The sequence below is a fragment of the Lissotriton vulgaris genome, chromosome 9, assembly GCF_964263255.1.
Source record: "Lissotriton vulgaris chromosome 9, aLisVul1.2, whole genome shotgun sequence".
NCBI lineage: Eukaryota > Metazoa > Chordata > Amphibia > Caudata > Salamandridae > Lissotriton > Lissotriton vulgaris.
The window spans coordinates 851,567,913-851,583,798 of NC_141697.1; positions in this window are offsets into that span (position 1 = coordinate 851,567,913).

Sequence of the window (15,886 nt, forward strand, 5' to 3'; positions counted from 1 at the left end):
CCTCTAAGAAAGGTTAGTTCTGTGGCCAGAGAATTGAGTTTGAGTTCAATTTTATTCAGTATCTGTACAATAAAGTTAGGGGTGAATTCCACAGTGAAGGTGGTGGGGGATGAAGTTGGTTCTGAGTTGACTGGAGAGGGCGGTCCCATGAGGAGAGGGTGATCAGAGACGGGGAAAGGAACAAAAACATTAAAACATTAGGCAGGTGGACAATGACATTTGGACAGGTATTTAATGGGCACTGCTTTGCAGGTGGGTAGGGTTGGCATGGGAGGGAGGCTTTTTTACGATTCACAATAACAGTCTCATTATTGTGAACTTCACCGGATTTCAGGGGAAGGTTGGAGGCACTGGTGTAACGAAAAGTGAGGGGGCCTCCCTTCACGGTACTTAGAGGGGCCCCCTCCGGGCTCCATCAGGAGCTCTTCGGCCAGAGTGCAGTGCTGAAGGGGCCCCTTTGAGCTAGAGGCCTCCCTACATGTCAGGGGCTGCGGGGGCCTGTGTTACACCCCTGGTTGGAGGGAGGGGAGTTGGTTCTGGGGATGGAGCTGGGAGCACAGTAAAGACTAGACGAGGGTCGTGGGTTGAGTTCTAAGGGAGGTGAGTTATTGTTTGCTTCTTTCAAGGGTTCTAGATTCTAGTGTTGGTCGCTGTGACTCTAGTGAGATAGAGGAATATGTTTGATCTGGGTGATCTATGGGTTGAGTGTAAGTGTGAGCTTTAAGTGTGAAAAATATTTGTCAAAATATTCTAGATCCTTATCGGCTGCTTGGATAAGAACAGTGACGTTTGTGTAAGAGGGTATGTTCAGCATGGCTCTAAGGTTTTGTGAAGGTGCCGGTATAATCCTGGTTTCATACGGAATATTTTTCTTGTCCTGGATGATTAGATGTTTAGAAAAGGAAGATCGCCATTTAGCCATTTTTCTAGGGAAAAAGATAAGGTCATTGATTATTATACCTTTCTTTGTATTCAAGGAGGGGTCAAGGAACAGAGTTTTGGGTTTATTTCTGAGAAGGTTGTGTTTGAAGGTTTTGGTAGCATTCCCAGATAGATTGGGGGGGCATAGTATGGAATAGGAGTTGCTTCCTGGGGGTTTTCATAGTTAATACCGCCATGATGTGTTTCTCCTTGTTCTATGAGAAAAGATAAGTTTGCAATCCTACTGAGGAAATGCAGAGAATATCTATTTCAGAGGGAGAAATAGGGACCGTCAAGGCCTATGTAGGAGGAATGAATTTCATAGGGAATTAAGGCAGAAGTCTTCGCAGAATAGACAGATGTGCTAAGTATAACAAAGTCATTACAAGATGGCAGCCATTTTGTATGCTGCAGCAGAGGATGTCTTACAGGTCTTTTTAATCAATGGAGAATAGTCCTCAGATGCTTTTTACATTTACAGGTTCCACAATTTGTGTAGGAAGGTGGATATCTGACTATATGGTTACCCCCACTTTTTGCCGGGTGTTTTGCTGGTTTTTGACTTAGCTGCACTGGGACCCTGCTAATCAGGGCCCCAGTCTATCTGATTTCGCGATAAAATTGACTCTATGTACTTCAGGTACATACCAGATTGGGAACTGGATCACCCTTGTGAGTCCCTGTAAAGTGTACCATAGGTACCCAGAGCATAGGTGCACCCAAGGCCTACCAGGGGCTGCAGCATCTATTGTGCCACCCCTGGTTGGGCCTCCAAACTGACACCACAGGTGTGTTCACACAGCCTGGGTAAGGTGGTGTAATCACCCCTTACTTAGATATATTATATCTATATCTACCTTATATATAGACAAATAGTAACCTATAAGTCACTTCTATGGCAGGCCTTAACAATCCTGGAGGCAGAGTGCTTGGCTTTATGTGAGAGGATGCCCTAGCATGAGCTGAGCCCCTCTGCAGCTATCGGAACCATCTACTTATAGCTGTTCTATGATATAGCCATACCATATACTCTTAAGTGCATTATAACTCTCGCGGTTAATGCTAACTTTGGTTTGGCTTTATCAAAACATGTCGTGTATGGTGTCAAACACTTTGGAATACTACCCCATGCCAGTCCTGGCGGCAGGGGTAGCATTCCACCCTTTTAGAGGGAGAAGACATGTAGTTACTGGTACACCCGGTTAAAGTTAAACAGAGCCTCAGCATCACAAAATGGATGCTGCTGCCACAGACATGAGTCTGCCCTCCTGCTGCTGGATGAAACTGTGGCAGGTGAGGCATGGACAATAGGTTTCCTCCCAGACAGGCTTTAGTGTATTGGGGCAAGGAGAGCTGCATTCAGTGAATGCTTTTCCAGACACTGTCTGGGGCACACAAGGTGCTCCATGCATTTACCAGTTCAAACCGGTTGCTGGGGTACTCAGCCCCAGCTCTGGCACCAAACTGGACAAAGGGGAAGCGGTGTAACCACCCCCTCCCCAGGTCCACCCATAGGAGGGACCTAAAAGGTAGTCCAGACCCTAAACTTAGTATAAGTATAGGATCCCAGTCCTTGGGACTTTAGATTACCCTGGACGAAACTCTGAAACATATATCCTGTACCTTCGACATTCCATTTCGACTGGAAGATGGAAGACATCTCCCTTGTGGTCAAGGAGTGACCACCCTGTTCAAACAGGCACCAAAGCATCTTTGCCAGTCTGCATTGTTGAGGCTCTCGCCAGATCCCGAAGACTCTGCGACACAGGACATAGAGTTCCAGACATCACTGATGCTGCTCGATGTTCCCAGCAAAGCTGAGACCTGTGGCAGACACAAGAGACATGGGACCGGAACTCCTGGACATCCTGCATTTTGCTACTTGAATCAACTCCCGAGGTATTTCGAATTTGTGCATTGGGGTGCTTGAAGCCCCAGCCCTGAGCAATATTTGCACAAAAGCTCAGGTCCCCACACTCCACGAGTTTCCTGTGGAGCCCGCTCCTGCATTTCAGCTTGACGCGTCTTCCCGGTTCTTGGCCCATTGGCTAGTGAGCCCCTGGAAGACTTCCTTTTGAATTTAATTTGCTTTTCTCATTGCTCCAGGTTTGCTCCAACTTCTCCCCAAAAGAGAAGTTCCTCAGACCTTGCTGGTCTGCACCTAGGCCAATTTTGACATCTTGCGTGGATTGTGTTTGCCAAGGCTTGTTGGGTCCAATCCGGATACCAACACCGCAGTCAACTAGATCCTTTGTGGGACAGCTTGAATCCAGCTCCTGGTTGTCGTAAAAGCCTCCTGGTCCTCGTGGCTGAAGAGACAAGCTTCACCTTTTCACCGAAAATCACCCGACATTGCCTGGTTCCTTCCTGGTTCCTTCCTGGTAACTGGCCTGTGACCCAGACTCTGTCACTTCTGCTTTCAGGATCTTCAGATCTTCGATCCACCCTTGGATCCATCCGGACACTTTTCCTCTGGTCGCCTGCAGCACTTCTTCAATGGGTGAGGTAACTCGAGTACTCCGGTGCTCCTGTGGGTATTGACTCTCCTAGTGTCCTAGTCTAAAAGGGCTCCATCATAGTTCACTCCTTTGTGCCCTTAATCTTTAACTTTGTAACTTGTTTGTTTCCCATAGAAAGTCAATGGTAACCCACGGCTGTGTTTTGTCACTGCACGCTTCTCCCGTGGGCCTTCTACTTCCTAACATTTGGTTGTTTAGAGTAGCCCCAGAGATTCCACATGCCCGAGGCCTGCTTTCTATTTCTCACGTGGTTCTTATACCACTATTTTAGTATATGGTGTGTGAGACAAAACATATACTGTGCAACTTATCGTATGCCAATTAGGTTCCTTTTATTGTACTTTTACATCTGACCTCATAAAGAGTCCAGAGAGGTTGTGTTTAGAATAAATACATATACATTTGATATATACCTTCTGTGGTGTGCTTTCATTTGGTACTCAAGAGATTATAATTGGTAAAACAACTTGCTTAACTCGCCTCTAAGTCTTAGCCTGAAGGCTGCTCTCCACTGCTACCACTAGGATAGCTTTCTATAAGGGTGACTTTGCAACCACCATCAATAAGGGTCGATTTAGACTGGTGCAAGGTGCCCACTAGAACTAGTGGACATCATATGCCAGGCTAACTTCTCACAATTGGCACACTGGGTAGGAGGGAAATGGTCCAGGATGTCTGCAACTTTATATACAGCAACAGAGGGGTCTTGTTGGATCGAATGTTTTATATTAATTAGGGCAGGGGAGAAAGGCCTTCCGGGATCACCCCTAGTCCTCTTCCATTCACTATGCACCTCAAAACCTACTCACCCAGTGCAGGGAGAGCTAGGCCCTCAGGGATCACCACTCCCCAAAAGCAATCAAACAAAAATGCAAGAAAGCTGTGATCCCCTAGTCAGCAGCAGTGTCAGGTCCCAAGAAAGAAGCGCAGCTCTCTCACCGCAGGCAGGGGACAACCGATCGAGCTCTCCTCCAGGGTTTTGGCGTTGCCGTCAACCCGCTCGCCCAAGCAGGCTGAGGGTCCCCATCGACCGACTCTGGTGGTAAGATGGTGGGCGACAAAGCGAAACCAAGCAAGATGAGCCTTCATGCATGGTTCTATGGACTGGTACTTCCCGAGTCCCCTATTTGCCTTTTGTACCCTCAGCCCTTGTACGGATGGGGTCACCCTCCCTCCTTCAAGGAAATCAGACCACAACAACTTTACTTTTTTGGATTAGGGGGGTATAACCCCCCGGACGTATTTATTACAAAATTAAAAAACATTATTTTATTCATATTATGTACAATTACGCAGAACATCTGGATACATTGTTAGATGATGTAACGTGGCTAACCTTAAACTCTAATACACACAACACTCCTACCATAAATCTAACAACGCATATATTCCCTTGCTGCGTGTCCCCTCTAGAGCCTACGGCAAAGTCAGTGACTGGCAGCCTCTAGATCCCCACAAACTACAAATTACTCCGCCGGAGTAGGCTTGCGCAGCGGGTACAGCTTATTGGATGGATAATCTCCCCCGGGCCCCCCCCCCCTATGCCCTGTGCCTTAAACTCCATAAACGGGGGCTGCAAAATTCTGCATACTTGCGCCTTGATGCGCATGCACGTTCGAGGGTGGCCACAGGCCCACAGGGAAGAGTGTCTCTTCCCTGGCCTCCGCACCCCGACAGCCTACCTACCGACTGTCACTGCCCCTGGTGTAACATGGTTCTGAACGCTAAGGACCGAAGACTATGCTTACCATTCATGACCTTACCGCCTGACCGGAGACACACAACTAAATACGACATTACTGCCCAAAACCAAACTTCATGTACTGAGATTTTTAAAAAATGTTACACATTTCAAGTACCTAATTCTGCATTAAAAATTCCTGTACTGACACAAATACAAATATCGACACTTTTATTACAAAATTCACCAAATCATCATATTTACATTTGATCTTCTTTCCCGAGATACCTTCAATGAAAATTAAGAGAACAATGCAAAAACATTACTGAGAACACACAAAGCAAAACATTACTGAGAACACATTTAAAATGCCTGCCTTAAGGGAGGGTTGGTGGGGAAAACAAATTACAGGCCGCTGGTGGCCCCGGTGCTGTGCCTGTGGGGAGCAAAAGAACAAGAGACTGTTCTGCTCCCCGCACCCCTTTTTAAATGGAGGGCGCGGGCCAGGCCGGTCTAAACCAGTCCTACCCCAAAAATTGGGCGCCCTCGTGAACAAGAAGCACTAAAGTGCTTCCGGTTTTTGTCCCCCTGTACACCGCCTATGAGACCCCCACGGGAAGTGGGAGTGCTCCCACCACCACCTTGTCCCCGGGGACCGGCGTGACCGCCATAATGGCGGCACGCGCTATTCTATAGCTCGGCCTTGCCCATATGGTCTGGTACTCCCCGAGTCCCCTGTTTGCCTTTTGTACCCATAGCCCTTGTACGGATGGGGTCACCCTCCCTCCTTCAAGGCAATCAGACCACACCAACTTTACTTTTCTGGATTAGGGGGTGTAACCCCCCGACCGTATTTATTACAAATTTAAAAAAACATTATTTATTCATATTATGTACAATTACGCAGAAAGTCCGGATACATTGTTAGACAGATGATGTAACGTGGCTAACCTTAAACTCTAATACACACAAATCTCCTACCGTAAATATAACAATGTATATATTTACTTCCTTCGTTTCCCCTCTAGAGTCTACAGGAAAGTCAATGACTGACAGCCTCTAGATCCCCGCAAACTACAAATTACTCCGCCGGAGTTAGCTTGCGCAGGGGATACAGCTTATCGGACGGATATTCTCCCCCGGGCCCCCTACGCCCAGTACCTTACACTCCATAAACGGGGGCTGCAAAATTCTGCATACTTGCGCCTTGATGCGCATGCATGTGCGAGGGTCGCCACAGGCCCACTGGGAAGAGTGTCTCTCCCCCGGCCCCCGCACCCCGACAGCCTACCTACCGGCTGTCACTGCCCCTGGAGTTACATGGTTCTGACCGCTAAGGACCGAAGGACTATGCTTACCAATCATGACCTTACTGCCACAGGACAGCATAGTTGCCCGACTACCTGTCCTCCCCCTCAGCCCATTAGGAAGGTCATGCCCGGTAACTCGCCCACCCCTGGACTCAATTGACCCTTCGTCCCAGGCGATCTAGGTCATTACCCCCTAGGAGCAAGATCCGGATTGCTGGTGGACCTTGTATGGCACCACTTGCATCCTGTCCTGTCCCTGAAACTGTTCTTGTTCCTAACTTTACGTACCCTGGCCTCGTGAAACTGCAGGAACAAATGAAAATAGAACATCCGTCAATATATTGCCCCATTGGCAGGCTAAAACTTACGCTACTGCACATGATACCATGTAACAGTGTACTGATGCAAAAGATTTCTCCCTGAGTCACAGGGTAAAGAAAATAGCAAACTTACGCTACTGCACATGATACCATGCAACAGTGTACTGATGCAAAAGATTTCTCCCTGAGTCACAGGTTAAAGAAAATTGCAAACTTACGCTACTGCACTTGATACTATGTAACAGTGTACTGATGCAAAAAGAAAAATTCTCCCTGAGTCACAGGTTAAAGAAACTTGCAATTCGTGTGTAACAGAACCAACGGGCTACAGCAAATCACTTGAAAGCCAAGCCAGCGTCTTGGATGGCGAAAACCCCTGACTCTTGAACTGGAAGATAGGAAAGCGTAACACATCGCCACGTAGCAGAAGTGGCCCTGACAACTTGCCGTCATTGCGGTATGGGTCACTTGACAGGTGTCACCTTTATGGATCCACCATACATAAAGGAACAGAACACACAGATGATTAGTGCTCCTAGCCTTAAGATAAGAGATACCCACTAGGTCCCTTACGCCTTTCCTACCCTCAGCCCAGGTTGCAGAGGTACGGTGTGATAAAGCAGACATCTAATGCGCAAGCCACACCGCTGCATAGGAACTGTGTTCCACCACATAGCCATCTAGTGGAAAAAAAGTGTAAAACCCAGGGTGCACAGATATTGTATGATATGACCTAGGCATCCAATGCCGGAATGCGCACAAGCGTAGATACCGTGACACGAAACACGGGCGTCCACTTCGGGCACAAGGGCGCTAAGGAACTGTGTGATATAATATAAGTGATCATGAGTGTATGAGCCCAAGGGTGCTTAGGTACTGTGTGACACCACCGGCATATCTTGTGCACAGGTGCAGAGCTATAGTGTGACATAACCTGCTTCCAATGCATATGCTACTTGACAACAGACTCCTAATTCCTATTCGTACTTTCAACAGCACCCGCGTGCCTATGGCTACTTGACAGCTTCCTAATTCATACCTGTCAACGCCCACGCATGCCTAGGGGACTCTAGAAGGTCTACTGGGATGTTGTGACATTACAAGTACCAATACTATATGTAATTGACCAAACAGAGGCAGGCGCCTCGTGAGATTGACATCAGAGACTTGGATTATATTGACGTGCCATCACCCCAGCTTGGAATGTCTTGATGTAATGCCCATAGTAGGCAGACATGTTACCATCTAGGAAAAACGTCAATGACCACCCTGTGGCAAACTAATGGACCCTTCATGGGTGCACAGCATTGTGTTCCTTGTGCTTCATATTGACCGGACACATTCGTACTCCATGAGCAAGTTCTAACACAAAATTGTGGCTTGCAATTAAAGCGAGCTAACCAGGCTGTCTGCAATTTTTTAACAAGCAGGCATATGTTCGCATTCGCAAGGCTTTGTTTGTGGAACTACACAAATAACTGGTAAAATATACCTTGGTAGCTGATCTGAAGCAGGGCCTTTAAAACTTTACATCAACATCAGACTTTCAACTCTAACTGTTGGGCATAGCCTTGGTTCCATTACAGAAGGAACATTGCATGTGACTTTCAATGAGAGCGCCCAGCATAGCGCCATTTCTGCAATAAGTGAAGAAACATCACTACTTAGGAGCGCCTAGCATAGCACCGGTCGTATTTTAACTGAGGAACGTTGAAATCAGACTTTGTTCTGACCGCTTAGCACAGCCTACATCGTGCCATTCGCATTAGGCGAGGCACATTGAAAATCTGACTGCTACCATGTACCTTAGTCTTTGACCAGGAAAACATACCCTCATTAAATTAATCAAACAAATTGGTCACGAAAAGCCCCCCCCCCACATGTAGGGCCCTTAGTTTGCTAGCCTTATCACCAATGGTTTATAACAGCCATCTGGCCGGGCAAGATTCTAACTTCCATGTTTTCGCTAGTAATTACCCTCAGCGTTAATAATAGTATAAGAGTATGTCAGCTCCTTTCAGGGCTGGCTTACCCGGAGCTGAGGGACTCAGGGCGTATTTGACCCATAGCACACCTGAAATAAGACATAGCATTGGGAGCACCTGGCATAGCCTTATCCCATTATATGAGGACACATTCATATTTTTTAGGCACAAGTAGATTACGTGATCTCCTGTCTTAATCCTTCAAACAAGGTGTAGACACCATCTGACCAGATGACAAATCTTTGCTTGAGGGCCTGGCCCACGTATACCTACAGCGCAGCAGTAATTACCCAGAAACGGGCTCTTAAACCAGTGAAGCCCCTTTTTAAATTAAACTTTCCGTGATGTTTCTAAGCAGCTTTTGCAGTGATCGCAACACCGATGTTACACCCAAGAAAATGGCTGCCCCATGGTACCCTACTATAGGCATACATACAGCGCGTCAGTAAATTCAGAGGCAGGCTATCAACAAATGAACTCTTTTGAAATTAAACTTTCTGTGATGTTTCCAAGCAGCCAATGAAGAGATCCCAACAACTGCTGTCGCACCGACAAATGGTGCCCGATGGCCTACATGGGCACACTATCACGAGCAAATGTATCACAAAAATGGCTGCCGTGTTGGTCCTCAGCACTGGCTTGTAGCACAGGCAAGCATGCCAAAAGGTGTGACTTTTTCTTTATTTTCATCTAGTGTCCATATCCAAAATTGCTTTTGCTGTCAAGCCAGTTCCAGCATGCCATCTTTTATACTAGTACGGCATCATATTTAAAGAAATTAAAACACAACAAACAAACTTTTCATAGCTCTGCCACTACCCAATTTTGATTCCGAGTCATAAAAACACACGACATCCGCCATTAGTGGAAGAGCAACTGAGGGGGAAAACAATGCTAGTCTATTTGGCACGAAGAACAAACCCACACGACTGCACCGGATTTACAATACACATTCAGGCACTGGGTGATTCACTGCCCATATCGGGACTAAATCAAAATATTGGTAAGCTCTTCAAGGGGCTATAATGACGCTCTCCAGCAGTGAAAAACATTACGTTTATGCCTAAGGAAACAAAAGCTTTCATTGAAAGCAACATTTCAATATCGCTGCAGTGAACTCGAAAGAAACACCATGGCAGCCTTCCACAAATACCCGACTCAACACTTGCGGCTCAAATCCTCCAAAAGCGCTTGATTAAGTCCCATCGGTACCACCTCAAAGACACGGGTAGGTCATTTGAGGGTTTTTTAATGACGCTCTCTCCGCGTGAAAGCAAACAGAAAGAAAAGAGAGTAGCTCCTATGCGATCTTTCATGGAAGAGTAATTAACCACAGCGGGCTGCAGTTAATTTCCTGCCCACATTGGTACTAAAACCACATACACGGGTAAGCTTTAGAGACGCCTTTTCCGCACGAAAAGGGGGCAACAACATTGTAACCATCATCATGTTTATGCCCAAGGAAACAAACGCGTGCCATGAAATTAATATTTCGCCAACTGCACGTATCAGCGCACTGCACGCAAACTGCGAGCAAGAACAGCATGGCAGCCTTCTATTCCTTGCATCTATAAAGTCCCGCTTAGTGTGTGCTATACAGTGTGACCACTCCCCCACCCGGGCACTCCCAGCAACTTAACTTTAAACCGACAAAGTTGCTCATGCTGCTCTCCCGGGCTCCACATCTTCGAGTATGGCTCCCCAACGACACTGATGCTTCTCCTCCTGCTGGACTCGCAGCTTCGGGACATTTCACCATCGCCTGTCCACCGCAAACGGGGTCCACCGCTCCAGGAGAAAATCAGCACGCCGCCTGAAACAACAAAATTAGAAAACAAATTACGGGCCGCTGATGGCCCGGGTGCTGTGCCTACGGGGAGCAAAAGAACAAGAGACTGTTCTGCTCCCGCACCCCTTTTTAAAGGGCGGGCATGGGCCAGGCCAGTCTAAACCAGTCCTACCCCAAAAATTGGGCACCCTCGTGAACCGGAAGCACTAAAGTGCTTCCGGTTCACGTCCCCCTGTACACCGCCTTTGAGACCCTCACGGGAGGTGGGAGTGCTCCCACCACCACCTTGTCCCTGGGGACCGGCACCATAATGGAGGCGCGCGCTATTCTAGTGCTCAGCCTTGCCCAATAGGCTCCGCAATTGCGTGCGCAGTCACCAGGCAGCTCGAATCAGAGGGAGAAGGAGACTAACCGCTGGTGAATGGCCGCTCCTCACATCACCTCCACATTGTAGGCGCGGATTGTCCAGACACCCCAAACAGCTTGTAGTGTAGTTCCTATATTCCCAATAGGCTGTGCGCATTGGAATAACATAAACGGCAGTTTAGATGTAGGACTGAGGTCGACTAGGTCTCTATTGAATATGTTAGACTTCATTTAGGTTTGCCAGCTAGCTCAGAGGTCATTAGAAACTTTCTCGAATGAACAGGGAGGAGTGAACTTCCCTGAATAGACAAGAAGGGATTAGCTTTTGACAACCGCATAAACATGACAACTTTGCTCCCTCCAGAATAAGGAGTATATCTCCAGAGTCATGTGAAAACAATAGATAGCTATTTCACTCAGTCAATCGTGCATACTTAGTTTCACCAGAGTGCAGAGAAATAGAGAGAAGGGCGTTTTCAATAAAAGGGTGTTATTTATTGAGCAGTCTTCTTTCTCATGCAAGAGAAGTGAATTGCCACAATTACAATACTTATCATAAAGTAAAGTGCGTACAGTAAAAGGAGTATTATGAAATAATACTGTAAAAGCATTGATATGGTTTCTGAGCCATATGATACTTAAAACGGATAAAATATATACAATTACATACAATGATAAAAGTTGACTGAACATACTCAACTGGTGCTTCTAAAATACGCCTACCCCGGTGTACCTAACCTAAGCCTAATACGTGGGAAGGAGTAAGTGAGCTGCAGTTTAAGTTAAGTTAGTTTTGCCAAGAATCTGAATCAAGAATTCTCTACGGGTCTAATCTGCTCTGTACCTTGGTTTTAGAATGAAGAAGGTCTTGTATCTCGCTCTCAGGACTCGATCTCCCAGTAACCCGCAAGGGTGACTGGAAACACTGGAGCTGGATTTTCTCTGCAGGAGAAAAGACAGTGTCTTTCTCAGAGTGTCAAATGGGAGGGAAGGCTTCCTTCGGCACTCGCATCAGCTGGGCTATGGGTAAGTAGATAGCTGCTCTGCTCCAAACCACTGTGTGTTGCTTAAGGCAAATGCTGGTATATTTATACCTGGAAGGTGCAGTGTTTGACGTAAGGTTGGACATAAGACGTCAATAAGAACCGTCACTAAGAACTGGCAGTTCTTTCAGGACTCGCAGGAGTTCTAGGACAAATCAAAACAAAAGGTTTCTGGAGGTTTGGTTTGTTTAAAGAACGCGTTGTACTTTCTAGGAGTCTAAGGAAGTAGCCTTGCCGTATTTGGACTGCATTGGCTATTACTAATATGGATATGATTCTTATGCCTTTATAAGGATATGATTTGTTATAACCACATAAGGGCATAAATCGGGGATATTTAAATAGGGTCCTAGATACGTTTGCAACACCCACTCCACGTATAATGTCCATCATTACTAAATACTAAGCAATATATAAACATATAAGTATGCATGTGTTTTCCAGCCCACCCCAAAATACATCAAATGCATTTGAAATGGTATAGATACACAAAAATGAGTATTATACTGTACGCTTTCAAGCAGTGGTATCATTCAGATAAAATGTTGTTCATTTAGAATGTTGACTGAATGAATCACAAAATTTACATTCATGAAATGGCTCTTAATACAGAAAAAAAGGTTGAGACCATTTCATCACATATTCATACAAGATTGTACATGTGCTAGAGGCTGATTTCAAAATATTGTCTCTAGAGTCTCTAAAAATAGAAGTTCTGTTCTCTAAGAATAGTTCTACTCTAAGCAGAGTATCATGTGCCAAAAAAAGTAAATATTTTGGAAATTGGGAAAAAAATAATTTCGCTTTCATGAAAAAAAAATAGTTCCAAATGTTTTCAGCAGTGTTTTTATAAAAACTGAAGGCCGAATTCAGAGTTCAGGGAACGCTGTGTGCTCGCTTTTTCAAATATTATTCTCGTTGTTAGGAGAGAACATTACCTCAGCTAGGCCAGCAAAGAATTCGTCTACAACAGTAGGTGAAAGTTGGGCCAATGGTGAAAAATCAGAAATAGTGCATATATGCGATGCATTGCCATCGTCGGTGTCTAGATCAGCAATGTTCAAAGAAGGTTGTACCTGTGTGGTGCCGCTTTCATCTCGTACTTCACTGCCACCTAATCGTAATGGTGAAGTCTCAACGAATGCCGTCATCTGAATCAGTAGCCGCTGGGGACAACACGTTGCATGAGTCGTTACCGGACAAAGCAAAGCATCGATATCCATTGGTACTGCTGATGGTAGTATAAGACAGACGTCCAACACGCTTTCTTCTCCGCATAGCAGACATCGAAGCACAGGTAAGATGCAATTTTGCCAAATTGGTCTGAATGAAAGAAACCAGGTAATATTCAGATCTCTTAGCCGGGCCAATCCGAGGACCTTAGTGATACAGTCTCGGTATCGTATTGCTAGGATCGTTTCTTCTATCGTAGCCTGAGTTTTGTCTGTGACTTGGCTTGCCATATCGGAGCAGAAGGAACAAAAATAAAATTCCTGCTACGGGTCCCAAAATAAGAGGCAGGCAACCGAAAAGAGAATGCACAAAATTTGAGAAGATGCCCAGAACTGTTACGAAGGGTGCTAACAGTCCCGAAAAAATTGTCTTAAATACATGTGCGATGCCACTGGTATCTGACATGTTTAAGATTTGCCTTAACATTTCTACGAAATGCACGGGGCAATTTGTCGATAATAGGGTATGTATCAGTGGAGAAGTGTGGCTCACCGGTTAGAGGCGGCATACCCAGAAGCAGAGGTCGGCCCGGGACCAGGGTTCAATTCCCGACGCGGCAGGGTACGGAACCAATGTCAGCGGGCTTGATAAATCTCGCCTCGGTGCCTCTCTAACCATGGGTCCCACGCTGCAACTCTGGGCAATAGCTTGCTTAATATCCACAACGGCCCCCTCGCTGCCGGGGATGCCTGGCTTCACCTTGGGGATGCCCAATAGGGACCATCTCACATGGAAAGCCAGGACGGGTTCCCCAGCGGTACACAGCGCCAAGAAACCCCAGGGTGAACGTGCGCTCTACAAATTCATACTAACTAACTAACTAACATCTCTGCCGCTGTCCTTGCAACTTGCAGGTCATTCGTCTCTTTGGACGAGGTTAAAGGCATAGTTGTTTGTAAAAGAAAAGACTTCATTCTGCTTAAAGTATCAATTCGAATAGAAGAGATATTCACAGAAGGCCATATTGCTGCCTCCATGTCTGGATTGCTGTTTGGATACAATACTTGCATACAACAAATGACTCTGGAAGTAACGCTCACGAGATAGGCTTTTCCTGGCATCATGCCACAACAGCTGTGGTCACTTAATATAACGTAGCTACCGTTGGAAAGTTGTCTTAAAAAGGGCTCTATCTGTGAAGCAGGGGTGCCGTGCAGATGACATGAAAGGTTGTTTGATGAACCTTCGCCGGCTCCATGCAAGTTAATACCTTGACACAGAAGTGTACCGCTTAGTGATTTTTTACAATTGTTACCACTAAGAAATACCTTTTTTTTCCCTTCACTTTAACATCTATGTGTAAAAGGTAAATTCCAGGTTGATTTGATGTATCCTTTACCCAACCTTTCATACAGGCCTGCTGGTATATATTTTTGGCAGTATTAAAACTGAAAAGTTGTTATCGGGATTGTAATGGTGCCATGTATTATCCATTCAATGACAGGTCTTTCTGACATTGTCAATGGTAATCTTTCTAGTTTTTCAATGCTCAGCACCGAATAGTCTGCTCCTTTTTGTGCCAACGAGATTTGTCTATCAGTAAGGTTAAAGATAGAAAATAATGACGTTATGTTGATTAGACGCCATGGCACGTAGCCTGAATGGAGGTTTTGTAACGTCCAGCCTAGCTATACAATAGAACACAATTGGGATTGACCATGTTGTAACATTAGCATATCCTGTTCTATTATATCAATAGCAGATGATACAATGCTGTCCAGTGAATAAATTCTGGAGGACAGAGTCGTTAACCCATTGTCCACTACAGAAAGTGATTTTTCCAAATTAATACAATCAATTTCTCGTATTTTTTCAGCAGTTTCAATTTGTGTTACTTTCCAAGCTTCATTGTAAGCTGCGTATATACCGGCGTATATGAAATGTTTTTGACGCTGTTTGCGAGGTCCCATTATGAAATCTCGCAAGTCAGTACCTTCTTTAAGTAAAGTTAAGTGTTGCTTAATTTCGGGAAGTGTGGATCTCTGTAGCCAATCGAGGCATAGTTTTCCTACACTGTATGTTGTAACTATCCCTGGATGTTGTCTCTGGGAATATCTTGGGTCTGGCCTGTTCTGTTTGAACCCCTGTATTTTGTTCAGGAATCTATCTTGACAGTTATTAGTGTCTGTGGGCCAGATCAACCATTTGTTCCAATCAGGAAGTGTTCTGTTTTGTTTTAAAATATAGGACACATTTAACCCCTCATCTGCAGTGGTGTTTCTATCAGGCATAGGCTTTGGTATAGACGGGTTGTTTAAATCTTTTATCTTGGCTAACCGTAGACACGTTGTTTGTTGAATGGTGTCATTCAGGAACATTATTTGTTCTGGGATCATGCAGGCTCTAAACATTGATTCTAGACCTTGTACCTGCCACTCTTTGTTACCCCAGATGGTTTTTGTCTCAATGTTGTTTTCCCAAAATTCAAAACCAAATGTAGACATTTTTTCATAACATTTTTCAGAATAAATCAGTTTAGTATTTGTCAACATGTTTTTCACTCCTGTCTTATTTAACATTTTGAAATAAAACATTTCTGGATTAGTGTAATTAAACCCTGAGAAGTATGGAAATTTCTCATAAAATGTTTTTGAACTGCCTTTTGGCGGAGTTGGACAATGTTCCCACTGATTATAACTAAAAACATTTCTAGGATTTGCAGATTTATGCAGATAGTGATGCCCAAAGTGATTGTAACAATACATTTCCTCATAATTCG